This window comes from Galeopterus variegatus, unplaced genomic scaffold, assembly GCF_000696425.1.
Source record: "Galeopterus variegatus unplaced genomic scaffold, G_variegatus-3.0.2 Scaffold4047, whole genome shotgun sequence".
NCBI classification, from domain to species: Eukaryota; Metazoa; Chordata; class Mammalia; order Dermoptera; family Cynocephalidae; genus Galeopterus; species Galeopterus variegatus.
Window position 1 is genome coordinate 191,156 of NW_007730158.1, and position 9,245 is coordinate 200,400.

General features: G+C 41.7%; 1 pseudogene; it reads right to left on the reverse strand.

The window, feature by feature from the left end:
• LOC103602204 overlaps positions 1–6,931 on the reverse strand; it is an 8,204-nt pseudogene extending 1,273 nt beyond the window's left edge.
• Positions 6,932–9,245: the final 2,314 nt, after the last annotated feature.

A 9,245-nucleotide genomic window follows, 5' to 3' on the forward strand; every position in this document is an offset into this window, starting at 1 on the left:
TTGCACACACTGTTATTTTAGCTTGTATAAGTCCCAGGTAAATCCCTGTACCGACCGGGGGCGGGGGGCGCGGAATTTCACCTGGCAGTTGAGCTGGGTGGCTCCAGAGCTGGACAACATTTGCTGAATGCAGTCAATGCTGCCCTGAGGATTGTCTTTGCCCACATTTGACAAACACAAGTTAAAGTTATGCACTTCGTTGAGGGGATCATTTTCGGGAATTCTGACAAGCCCTTAGAGCTCTTGGAGCTGAATTGAAGTTTGAAAAGGAATTAAATTCTTGTGGCTCTAATAAGTCTCTAGCGCTCCGATCGCCTTCTCTCTCGGTGAGCTTCACGTGCAGCACGGTTACGTCCTGCCCCAGCCACTCGGGCGTCAGTCTGCAGCGTTGCTCCTCCTGCAGGCCCGCCGCAGTCTTACACTCCCTGAGGGGCTGACAGCGGGGCTCTAGCTTCACTTGTGGCCATCCCGCTGCTGACGATTGCCTTTTTAAATTAAGCAAATCAATTTCTCAACAATTTCAAGCATTTAGAAATAGATAACATACAAAACTACCTGATTATAAGGCTTCCTACCACATTTGCCTAAGTACAGGATTCTTGTATTGATACAGTATCAATATAATAATTTGAAGTAATTTTTTCACCATGTCTACACAAACACCTTCCTAGGATTACACAATTGCCATTTAAAGAGCAGCCTCAGGCCACCAAAGTATACTCCTTTGATAACTTGAGACCAAGAGATGGTTGCTAATTAGGTTTTTCAGTTAATGATTGGGACTGATCAAGGGCTATTTGGAAAGTAAATTAATATAAGCATTAAACCTGGATCTACCTTCCAGGACTAAGCTGGCAATTGTTGAAGTGGCTTTTCTTTTATGTTCAAACTTTGATTTGGGGGCTTTCAGCTATGACCTAACCCAGTCTGTTTCAGGTTATTGCAACCCAGTATTTTCCCCTAAAAAAAAGATAGTGCTTAAATTTTACTATTAATGTTTATCTAAACTCATAATGGGACTTTCCAAGTTTTGTGTTAAAACTATGGTGTAACCTTCTTAATTAAAGATTAGCTAAATGAATCCCTCACTGGGCTGCAATTTTACTTTTCTGTTTTGTAATTCTTATAAATGTCTTTAACCACAATGCTATGGTCATTTTATTGACAGGATGATACCATTATTGTTTTGGGTCACCTTATCTAATATGAATATATCTCTGTCACATACTTGTAAAAAAGATGTTAATTGCTAGTATGTATTGAGTAGTCATTTTGTTGGCCATATGATTGATATTATTGTGTGATTATTACGTAGTTGATACTTGTTTTCTGTTGACTTCATTCAGATGCTCACACATTAATGTATATGAAATCAAGTTTGTGATTGAATAAGATTAAAATGATTTTTGGTCATGCTTTACAAATTGGCAAAAAAAAAAACACCCTAAGTTCTAATGTTATCTGTTAATTTTTAAAGATATTGTCTTCATGCTTTAATTCTTTAATAAATAGGTGTAACATATTCCAAATTTAAAAGTCAAAAGTAAAAAGTAAGTCATCCTTCTCTTTTGCTGTCCAAGGGAAGAATAAATCTTTCTGCAAAGCCAAAAATAGAAGTTCTGGTCTTCAAATATATTCAAATACAGCTTTTATATGGCTGGCTAAGGAAATACAGCCTAAAAGGGCTGACTATAAGCACTAAGTATGCAGGGCTTAGAATTTACCTTCCCCAAATCAAGGCAAGTCCTTGAGAAACATCCATGATAGTGCCCAGGGTCTTTAAGGCTCAAACAAAGATCACTCTTCATATCATTCATCTGTTCACAATTATTTTATTATATGCCTGTTATGAATTGCCACTGTTTAAGCAATAGGGGTATATATTATGAAAACAATAAACAATAGACAAAAATCTCGGACCAGTAGAGGTTTTATTATAGTAGAAAGAAACAAACTGCCTACCTAAATAAAATATATAACGTTAGATGGTGGGGAAAAAAAGGGAGATGAAGACTCTACGAGTTGGAGTGAGCTGGTGAAAGAGCATGATAGGCAGAGGAAACAGCAAATACAAAGGCCCTGAGGCAGAGTGTGTGTGGCACATTTGAGAGAAAAACAGGACCAGTGAGGGTTGAGCAAATTGATAAAGGGGGAACACTCATAAAAGGTAGGGTCAGAGAGATACCAAAGGGGCCCTTGTGGACATTTTATGGACTTTAAGAGAGATCCAAAGTCATCAGAGGATTCTGAGTAGAGGTGTGATATCATCTGACATATTTGAACAGGAACAATTTAGCTGTTGTGTTGAAAATAAATGGGATGCAAGGGGGCAGAGTAAGGGAGATTTGTTAGGCTACAGCATCTGATTAGGTAGGAAATGATGAGTTGAATCAGAGAAATGGTAAGAATTGGTCTAATTCTGAATGTTTTGAAGGTAGAGATTATAGGATATGGAATGTGGGAGAAAGAGTTGACTCCAAGTTGTGTTTTTGTATTTATTTTGTTTGGCTTTGTTTTGTTCGAGCTACTGGAAGAGTAGGATTGTCAGCAATTATCATCTCTCTGACCCCGTCTTCTACTAGTATCATCAGGTGGATGAAGAAGACCATGGAAGTTCAGGTTTGAGGATTGGGGGAAAGATCAAGAATTCAGTTTGGGATGTTTTTTTTTTTTTCTCTTTTTTCGTGTCCGGCAACGGGATCGCAACCCTCGGTGTTGCGCCCGCACCTCGCTCAGCCAGTGAGCGGGAACCGGTCTGTATGTGGGATCCGAACCCTCAGCGGGAGCGCCGCCGCACTCTCAAGCGGTGCACTGTAGCAGTGCGCCACCGGGCCGGCCCGGGATGTTTTAAGTTTGAGATGCTCATTAGATGTCCACTTGGAGATGTCTGTTAGGCAGAGGAAGTAAGCATTGGAAGCAGTGTTAATTTTGGAATTCGCTTTTAAGCTGACAGTCAAGGGATAGAGTTAAAAGTACAAGGTCCTCACAATAATGAAATATAGATAGCATTAACTGAGGTACACTGCCAGAAGGCAAGAGCCCTACCCAGGGTAATCAAATTCTGAGAACAGATCCGAGACCCAGTGGACCAAAATATTAGCTGCTGGATAACTGAAAAGCAGGAAATCATAAACTCCGCAAGACCAGATGGCTTTCTCGAGAAAGCACTGCTAGGAAAGAGGAAGACAACTTTGAAAGGGGAACCATCCCTTAGAGGTTTAGTAATGCAGAAAAATAAAGCAGGCAGTTGAAGAGTTCTATAGAAACAAGTTAATACGTCACAGAATCAGAAAACGGACCACTAAAATCTCCCCATATGGTACTGTTTACTAAAGAAATTGTATTTCACCGTACCAACAGAAGAGTGTTCTAATTTGGAAACTGAGTTAGCCACTCCAAACCCTCCACTTCCAATGGCCCATTGATGCTGGCTCTAGTGGATGCTGTAATGAACCACCTATATTCCTATTTGGGAACAAAGAACTTATTTCTCCAGCTACTGAGAATGCTACCAGAAAACAAGCCTCATCTTTCAACTCCATAGGGCAACCTTAGGAAATTAATACAAGCCCCATTCCAGGATTTGCTCCTACCTCTCTTCCTGGCCTTTAGGCCAATAACAAGGGTAGTCATAAAGTAACCTGGCCCAAGTTGTGTGGTCTTGCTGAAGGAAGAAAGGGACTGTACCACATAAGAGCTGCAGGACTTAGCCACATCTACCCACAGGAGCTAGGAGAATATTCATGGGACCGGATTCCAAGGGTGCTTGATCAAGTGGTGCAGAACATAAAGTTGGATAACAGTTTATTTATTCAGGAGCACTGTTGGGAAAATGGAACAATTTCGTCAGGCTACCCTCGCCTCAGAGCTGGTTCAGGGTCATTCGGTAAACACTGTGTATGTGGATGGAGTAAGTGCACCTGCACGGTGCCGCTTTGGCTGGTGTTTACTGCCTCAGGCACCCACCCTGCACAGCCATGTTTTTCCAGACCTGCAGCTTCCAAGGACCATGTGGCCAGTTACCTAGCTTATAGTACTGTGTGAAGGGGTCTGGTGACCCAGCCTGGCATGTGAAGGGTTTGTGACCCAGTCTGTGAATGGGCTTGAGGGGTCTGGGGGCTCCAGACCCAGCCCTACCTCAACCATCAGCCCAGTCGGTGCAGGATTACCAGTAGATAAAAGAGCCACGACAACTAGCGTGGTTGCCTTGCTTTACAACTGGCGTCATGAACAGGATTAAGAGCTAGACAATTGGTGCTGTGAGCAAGATACGCGACATCAGCCTTAGCCTCACAGTAGCCTTTGTCGTAGCTGGACAAGCACTCTTCTGGCATGCAGGATTTTTAACACCCTGGCAAGAACCCCAGGAGGTGGTATGAACACACTGCTAAGATGGTTCCTAGAAGCATGGAAGAAGAAATGGCCCACGTGATGCCATGTATAAATGTTGAAAAGCCATGTTACATGATGGAAAAAAGGTGAAAAGAGTGAGAAAACCGGGCATGCTTGAGTGGGTATGCTATATGACCCTGCAAAACACAGTAGATGACTAAATTCAAAGCAGCAAGAAATGCACTAAAGAGGGGTGTACCAACATCTCTCCAAAGTTAGTGGTGGCTGTCCTATGAATTGATGGTAAGTAATACCATTACAGTACTGGACTCTCGTGGAGAGCAATGGAGATAATAAAATCCTAAGGCTAGGTGGCAGCAGTTAACAATCAGAGACCACAGCATCCACATGGATACAATTATTGTAATGAGCAGTGAGAACTGCAGAACTGTTGGCACACAACAACTCCATCCAAACCCCGGCACCAAGAGACTTGACCATAATCTAGCATGGCTTCTAGCAGTGTAAGGTTTTGTCCCTATGAGAACCCCAGTTTCCCCTGCACCCACCGCTCATCACCACCCACATTAAAAAGCCTGTCTGAGAAAGCTTAATGCTTCCAGGAAAAATTAATATTTATTCTAACCAACACCTGATGGTGAGCCCCTGGTCTCCCTTAGAGCATTTACTAAAGGGATTACAGTTGTAAATGTGTATCTCTTGCAACTCACAAGCTTCTCTTTCACAGACCCGAGAGCCATTCTTTTTAAATGTAATCATCAGGAAGGATAAGGCCTCTGTTTCCCAGACTCTGTTCGAGGATAAAATCCTAACTTCAGTAATCGCCAGCTAACAGACACAACCCAATCACATTTATACTGACCAACGCTTTGTACTTTCTCACTTCTCTGACTGAGTTCCCTTATAATCCCCCTTCCTTCATTCTCCCAGCTCTCTGCACAAATGTAAAAGAAGTTACTGACAGTAGGGGTCAGTAGTTACCAAATAAAATCGGTTTCACTGCTTTAATATCAGACTATTTATCTTTGACAACAGCTTCATTGTGGGGGGTGGGGACAGTGACCTGAGGAGTTATGGAGATAGTTAATGCAGTAGAACACTGCATCCTGAGGGGCCAAATGAATGGGTCATCAGTAGGGGTAGCACTCAGTCTTTACAATCAAATCAATGATGGGTCCTCAGCAGGTCGAGAGCTGTTGCCTCAATAAAAGGTCATGATCCCTTGTCCAGTTTCTGGGTCTGAGCCAGTTATTTTTGTATCCACAAGCCATTGAAATAAAGAGGAGTTGGGTCCCTAGGAAGAGAGACCCTGTAATATCATGGCAAGTATATATGGTATCTAGTCTCCCAGACCTCTTCCAAAGGAATCTATGACCATTAACTCAGGGAACTATACTTGTACACTGGAGAAGGTAGAATGGCCAAATACTGCAATGTTTGTTGGACACAGAGTCAAAGTTGACACAGAGCCAGAGACCCAAAGTGTCATCATGTTCCCCTGTTAGAGTGGGGGGAATTGGAGGCCAGGTAATAACTAAAATCCTAGTCTAGATCCAGTTCATAAATGAGTTCACCAGTCTTTAGACCCATCTGGTGTTCATGTCTCTGATTCTTGAATTTGTAATTGGAATAGACATACGTGGGAGTTGGCATACCTCCTGTATTGGTTCCTCAGCCTGTGGCGTAAGAACTGTCAGAGTGAGCAGGACTATGAAGCCATGGTGGAGCCAGAAACTGCATGAGCTCCAAAAGATTTTAAAAGGACACAGTGTTTTTCTTGGCATGCGTTTCTCTGAGTTCCCTCTCTTCTCATGGTTATTTGATATTTTGAACCTTGGTTATGGAGCAAGATGACTTTATTTACATAAATGTAATGTTGTTTTTCAGCCAGCCTGAAGCTGCAGGCTTGCACCTACTACCCAGACCCTGAGATAACAACAAAGGTGGGAGCAAAAACCAGATGGAGTCTTGGCGAGACTTTGTGCCTGAGACCTTGCATGAAGCCCTCACTGCTCAAGTGCCCCTCACTCCTCACGTGCCCCTCACTCCTGCTTTTCATTTTCCCACGTTCTATTCCCTCAGCCTCCTCTTCAGAAACCCCTCAGTAAACCTGAGTCTTTGAGGTGGCTTTAGCCTGGCCTTTCTCCTTCAGGTTTACCAGAGATATGGGTTAGCCTAACATCTCTCCACAGGTCACTGGTATTCCTGAATAAAAGCTGACTTCCATTTTCACCAACATTTGACTTTTAAGCAGTTTGTTTTTGAAACGGGGCAAACAGCTAGACCTGTGTGTTTCTGCTAACAACTATCATAGTGGGTATATTTGTTTTCTAAGGCTGCTGTAGCAAAGTAACACAAATTGAACGGCTTAAAACAACAGAAATTTATTCTCACAGTTCTGGAAGCCAGCAGTCCAAAATCAAGGTGTTGGCAGAGTTGATTCCTTTTTGAGGACTCAGAGGGAGAATCAGTGCCGTACCTCTTTCCTAGCTTCTTGAGGTTGCTGGAAGTCCTCGACGTTCCTTATCTTGCAGCTGCCTAACTCTAATTTCATCACATGTTCATCTTCCCTGTGCATCTGTCTTGGTGTCTCTTCTAAAATTGCCAGTCAGTTTAGATTTAGGACTCCAATATGACCTCATCTTAACTAATTACATCTGCAAAGACCCTCTTTGCAAATAAGGCCACATTCTGAGGTTCCAGAAAGGACATGAATTTTTGGGAGATGCTGTTCAACCCAATAGAGTGGGAAAACTGCCCTCCCTTAGCCAAGACAAAATGAAAACACTTCATTTTGAGAGAGTGGAAGGGGAGGGAAATCGAATGCCACCCTTAAAAGACCTAAAGGTGCAAGGAATTGGGGGGCGGGGGAGGGAAGTTCTTTATCATATTTCCATTTTAATATACTAATCTTGCCCCTGCAAAAATCAGATTCTGGAAGAGGACATTTATCTACTGCAAACTCATCCAACTAGTAGCTCTAGTTGAGCAGCCTAACCAGAAGTGCTATCTTCCCAAGAAGAGATTGAGAACAGTTTGTTACATGGTATTCAACCACTTGCCTTCATTTCCATTCCAATCAGAAGCATTTTGCATTAATCTGGAATGGACAAAGTATGCATTTCAATCTTGCCGTAAGGTTAGATTTAGGGTTTTCCTACCCTTTGTTAATATTTGTATATTCCAAAGAGACTTGAATTAGCTGAACATCTCACGTAACATGACACTGATTCATTTTGTTGATGAAATCATGGGTTAGATGAGAAAGAAGTGGCTAGTACATTGGAGGCCTTGGAAAGAGATTGCGCTGCAGATTGGGTATCAAAATCCAGAGGAAATAATATTCTACTGGAGAATAATCTTTTGTCATCTTCCCTTTACTGTCCAAAGTATACTGGATTTCTCCTTAGAAAATCCATTTTACACCAGAATGATTTTATGATTGTTTAATGCAGGGTATCTTAACTCTGTACTACTCATATTTTGGCCTGGATACTTTTGAGGGGGGGCAGGGAGGGGAGTGCTGTGCTGTGCATTGTAGAATATTTGTAGCACGTAGGACCTCTAGCCTCCTTCCACTAAATGCAAGTAGTACCGCCCTCCCTGCCACCCCAAGTGACAACCAACAATGTCTCTAGAATTTGCCAAATATCTCCTGGGGCGGGGAGTTTTCCCATTTGAAAACATCAATTTAATGCATAGATTTGGGTTGAAATATATTCAACCTAAAAGNGCTGCAGATTGGGTATCAAAATCCAGAGGAAATAATATTCTACTGGAGAATAATCTTTTGTCATCTTCCCTTTACTGTCCAAAGTATACTGGATTTCTCCTTAGAAAATCCATTTTACACCAGAATGATTTTATGATTGTTTAATGCAGGGTGTCTTAACTCTGTACTACTCATATTTTGGCCTGGATACTTTTTGGGGGGGCCGGGGGGGAGTGCTGTGCTGTGCATTGTAGAATATTTGTAGCACGTAGGACCTCTAGCCTCCTTCCACTCAATGCAAGTAGTACCACCCTCCCTGCCACCCCAAGTGACAACCAACAATGTCTCTAGAATTTGCCAAATATCTCCTGGGGCGGGGAGTAGAGCAAAATCACTCCCATTTGAAAACATCAATTTAATGCATAGATTTGGGTTGAAATATATTCAACCTAAAAGTGTCAGTGGAAAAGTTAACTTTAACACTTTTCTGTAATTTTTCCATACACAGGTAATGTTCCATACTCTGTGCTCAAAGGGAGGTGGGTTCCTGGTTCTGATTCACTCAGATTGAGGTAGTAGAGAGATCTTTTCAGTTCTAATTTTTTAATAAGTATATTCTATCAGAGATTGATGGACTGTATGTGCAAACTTGTTCTGAAGGTCTGTGCATATTTAAGTGCATGTCTTTTTCAGAGCTGTTTTGAGTTAATCTTGGGTTGTCTTTTGAGTATTTTGTGATCTATCTTCATCTTACATGTGAAGTTATTTATATGCTCTTCTTGTTATTTTTTAATGAGGTTCTTAATTTGGGACTACTCACTTTTTGGGGGCAGTGGGTGAGGAGGGAGCAATCACTGTTTAGAAGCCTGCATTATGAATATTAGAAGTAAGTGGCCGGGATGAACATAAACTGTCCATAAACCCAATGTGGCAGATCCACTAGTCTGCATACCTTTGCTTACATTTTGAAGTTCAAAGAATCTTTTAAAAATTTTTTACTGACAGTATTTGACTAATGGACATTAAAACATTCATATATATTGTTATTGTAAGATGTAAACTCACAATCTATCTTGATCTTCATGGACGTTGCACTAAGGATAAAAAACCTATACAGCAGAGACTACTGAGAAAAAAATTGACAATGGAATTGTATAGAAAGCCACTGAAAGTTTTTTGG